We start from the raw sequence: 4,464 nt of genomic DNA, 5'->3' as shown, positions 1-4,464 counted from the left end.
CGGAAATGTAGTCCCCTTGGCCTTTCCCCACCCCCACCCCCACCCCCGGCTTCTTTTTCAAAACTACAATTCCCGTCAGGCAGAGCGAGGACTGGCCTGGCCCCGCCCCACCCCTCCTCGCCCCACCCCTCCCCGGCCCTAGCCCACCTCTCCCGACCCTAATAGGCTGCGCCGTAGGGCTGCGCAGTGGGTCGGGTAGCCTTCCGGGCTGCACGCGGTAAACCTGGATAGTTTTGGGGGGTGCTGTGCAGCCGCCTGGTGGTGTCGCTTCACTTGTGTGTCCTGCACCCAGGGAGCAGTCCCTTTCTGCCCTAGTCGTGGGACGACTGCCAACCCCTCCTTTGGCCCTGCAAGGCTCTGGCCACGTGTCCAGAGGGGCGTTGTGTCCAGTGGGACCCTCCAAAGGTACGCCCCGTGGCTTTCCCTCTGCCGCACATGGGACGTTGTGGATGAGGTTGACTTCAACATTTAATTGTATAAACACTATGCTTTTGTATGGTAATTAGTGGTGGCAGATGCTGTTTTCCCCACCAAAATAGGATCGAATTTCTCTTTCCCAAAGGCTCGCTCGTCCTTGTGTGGCCAGCGGGGACCCTGACTGGTTTTGTGGTAATTGCTGTGTTTTCTTCCTCCTTCCATTTTTCCCCCTTATAGGGAATAAAATATGAAATGTTTGCATTCTTATTGGACTGCCTAAGATAGTCCAGGTTGACTTCTTTAAGTAAAAAATAACATTCTCTGTGAACTAGCTCAGCCTGCGTGTTCAAAATTACTAACATACTAAAAATTTCTGTAACTGTATACCAAATGCGACCCGTAACCTCATTGTAAACCCCTTTAGTGTGGTGTCTGCATCTCCCACAGAGACTTAATAGACTTGGTATGCCACTCCGTGATCTTAAGTGCTTAAAGAAAAAGTCAGTAATCACACCAGCTTTCTGATCGACAGAAGTACAGTACAGGATGGATGTGCCGGGTCAAACTTTAACCGTTTCATTTTATTGTTTTAAATGGAAAACTCTTATACCCTTGATGCATTTCCTTCGGGGTCTGGCTTTTTTGTTTGTTTGGTTGGTTGGTTTGTTGGAGGTTTTCTTCCCTGATATTTCATGTCTTGCTTATAGCATACGGTGGAGTGAGTGCTTTGTGTATTTTTAGAAAGCTCCACAATAGTTAATTTGGTCATTCATGAATGCAGCTGTCACTGAAACGCTGGAACCCAGAAAAATATAGCTGGATTTTCTTTGGCTGAAGCGAAATGCAAATCATTGCTGAATTGCACTCATCATTTCCTTCTTGTCTTTCTTGTCGCAGCTCTTGTCTTTCTGGGCTCTCCCACCACGGCTGAGCTTTGGTTTCTGTGCTTGTTTTTCACACGACTTCTAAGATGCCACTATGCTCCACTATTACCACAAAAACAATAGCAAGTAGTGGGCATATTGTGATCATACCTTCTGCTCATTCAATTTAACATATTAAGTCCCAACAACTGGATGCAGACCACCCATTCAGACATGAGGGCCATGCCCCTCACTTGCTGCTCTACTGTAATGGCTTTCTTGGTTTGGACCAAAGTCCGTGTCCACCCCCACCCCCACCCCCACCCCCACCCCGGTTTCTCCCAGGTCTGAATGCTTAACCTCTGGAAACTCTGTGCGCTTGAGAAGTCTGTTTACTTGCTTCTCCTTCACGTCCACTCTTACCAGGGTGGTACTTCAAGGCCAGTTGCCTCTCAGTGTTTTTCAGGTTTTTCCACATGGCATCAAGCTTGGCCCCTAAATCATCATAAGTGTTTTTTTTTTTTTTTTTTTTCATCACATTTGACAGCCAGTGAGCCGGCTGAGGGACTGTACAATATGCACAGCTTGGGCAGTCCCCATTCTTTCTTACCTGGCCTTCTGAATGCTCCCTTCCTGTGCTATTTATCTTACCACTGAGATCCCCAAGGAGGGTCATTAGACCATCTTTGCCTCTCCCACAACCAAGTACTTTTGATTCTATTTCTGTCCAGTCTTTTCATCTCAGTAGTTTTATGCCTTCCTGTTTTCTATCCCATTATTAATTAGCCTTCTGATTGTTCTTTCTGCCTACACTTGGAGACTCTCGATTCCCAACCTGCCGCAGCTTTTTAGAGAGTGATTTCACTAATGCACAAAGCTGTCACATCATTCTTAGTGGCTCCTAGTTACCCACTGCAGAATGTCTCAAACCAGAATCCAACCCAGAGTCTTTCATTGTTAAAGTATTTTTAGTATGTTAAATGTATGCGTATATAAAACCCTATGTAGCTTTTGTGCAACTATAATAACCAGGCTTTTTGTGAACTAAGTGAAGCAGAGCTATGTGACCAGTAAATTCAAGTGCACACTTACTCTTTTTGTTTGTTTGTTTTTGTTTTTCTGAGACAGGGTTTCTCTGTATAGCCCTGGCTGTCCTGGAACTCACTCTGTAGACCCAGGCTGGCCTCGAACTCAGAAATCTGCCTACCTCTGCCTCCCAAGTGCTGGGACTAAAGGCGTGCGCCACCACTGACCGGCTAAGTGACCATTTACTCGTTGTGATTATTCGTACTGTTTCACTGGACCTTAAAAATCCAGAAAGCAAATCCATCTCTCCTCGGCTTCTTGGTACACTTCTCTTGCATTGAGACCTATATACATTTTTTTCTAACGTTACAGATTGCTCAGTGCTCCCAGTCTTTATTTAACCCATGATGAGACTTTCCCTTGTTCAATGTGCCTTGACTTTCTTTGACCTTCCCTGGACAACATCACTTACATACAGCAAGTGTCCTAGTTACTTTTTTTCTATTGCTGTAATGAAACACCAAGACCAAAACCCAAGTCCACCAGCACAGAGATGGCACCACCCACCACAGTGGGCTGGGCCCTCCCCCATCAATCAATAATTAAGAAAAAGACCAGCCGGGCGTGGTGGCGCACGCCTTTAATCCCAGCACTCGGGAGGCAGAGGCAGGCGGATTTCTGAGTTCGAGGCCAGCCTGGTCTACAAAGTGAGTTCCAGGACAGCCAAGGCTATACAGAGAAACCCTGTCTTGAAAAACCAAAAAAAAAAAAAAAAAAAAAAAAAAAAAAAAAAAAAAAAAAAAAAAAAAAGAAAAAGACCTACAAGCCTGCCTGCCTACAGCCTAAGGCTGTAACCCCCAACTATAAAATTATTCTCATTGCTACTTCATAACTGACATTTCGCTACTGTTATGAATCATAATGTAAATCTCTGTGTTTTCCGATGGTCATAGGTGACCCCCGTGAAAGGGTTGTTTGACCCCAAAAGGGCCTGTGACCCGCAGGTTAAGAGTTGCCGTTATGGGGGTTTACTTCTCACTGTTAATTCTAGTTTGTGTCAAGTTGACATAAGACTAGCCAGGACTTGTTCATTAATCTGCGTGCTGCTTGTTGGGTAGTGCACCCATAATCTCAAATGTGGGGCCCCAAACCCAAAACAGCAGTCAGAGAAAAGGTGGGCATCTAGATGATCTGACCTGATTTTTTGTTAAAATTCTTTTTTCCTTTTTGAAGATTTTTTAAAAAAATAAAAGCAAGCATCCATGCAAAGGGATGCTCAGTGATAGGACTCTTTAGGCTTGTGACAACAGAGTAGGCTTGTTCTACATTGTCCAGAAGGCTGCTGTGCCTCTTGTGTTAGTAGGGAGATATACTCAGAGCAGTAGGCAGGGACCTAGTAAGTCATGTCCAGCCTTTCAGGTTGAAGGAAGGTGCCTGGATTCGTTCTGTTGAGACAGAAAGCCACAAGAGGCTTTGAGGACGAGGGTACCCTGTTCTAGTTTGTTTTAATGACATCCATTTGGCTGTAGTGTGAAGAATGCACCGGTGGGCCCAGCTTCTTAAACTGGATCTCACCCATTATGGGATCCCATGTCTGAATGTGGGGCCCATGAGAAATTTGGCAGTAGTAAAAAGGTTCTGAGTGCACAACCAAGAAGTAATTAAAAAATCAAATGTGTGTTGAATCTGACAAGTTTCTAGCAGTACTTGTTGTGTACATTGCAGCCTTAGTTCTGAACACACAGTGTGCACACTTTCCACTCCACATGCTGTTACACCACAGAACACACTTCCTGAAAGGTATTAGCTCAGATGCAAGGCTATTGTATCCTAGGAGTTGCAGTATTTGTACTGTCTATACAAGCTCTTCTGTTCTTACAGAATCATAACGGTTTAAATATGGAAAACATCTTTGTATTTTCCTGCCATCATGCCTCAGCATGTGAGGACCTGATTATTATATTCTTAGGCTACGCGGTGTTAGAATTTGATTTGAAATTTGCTGTTTGGGTTGCAGACTCGAGTTTCATAAATAAATTGTGAAATGAGTTTTGGCTTGTGATAGGGCAGAATTTCCAACAATATCTGAAAAAGTCCTACACATGCCTCCTGCCAGTTTGTTCTAGGTATTTATGCAAATTGGTATTCTCAGCAGTGA

At 44.8% G+C, this 4,464-nt stretch overlaps 1 protein-coding gene across 1 annotated transcript in view; it reads left to right on the top strand.

The window, feature by feature from the left end:
• Nucleotides 1-163: 163 nt before the first annotated feature.
• The window catches only part of Mettl8 (methyltransferase like 8), an 89,449-nt gene continuing 85,148 nt past the window's right edge, over nucleotides 164-4,464 (top strand). The window contains exon 1 of the mRNA XM_021152460.1: nucleotides 164-405. The gene's annotated coding sequence lies outside the window, so the exon portion shown is untranslated. The remainder of the gene's footprint in view (nucleotides 406-4,464) is intronic.

The sequence above is a fragment of the Mus caroli genome, chromosome 2 (genome assembly GCF_900094665.2).
Source record: "Mus caroli chromosome 2, CAROLI_EIJ_v1.1, whole genome shotgun sequence".
Lineage (NCBI taxonomy): Eukaryota > Metazoa > Chordata > Mammalia > Rodentia > Muridae > Mus > Mus caroli.
Note: the sequence above shows the minus strand (reverse complement) of the source record. Positions and strands in the feature narration are given on the sequence as shown.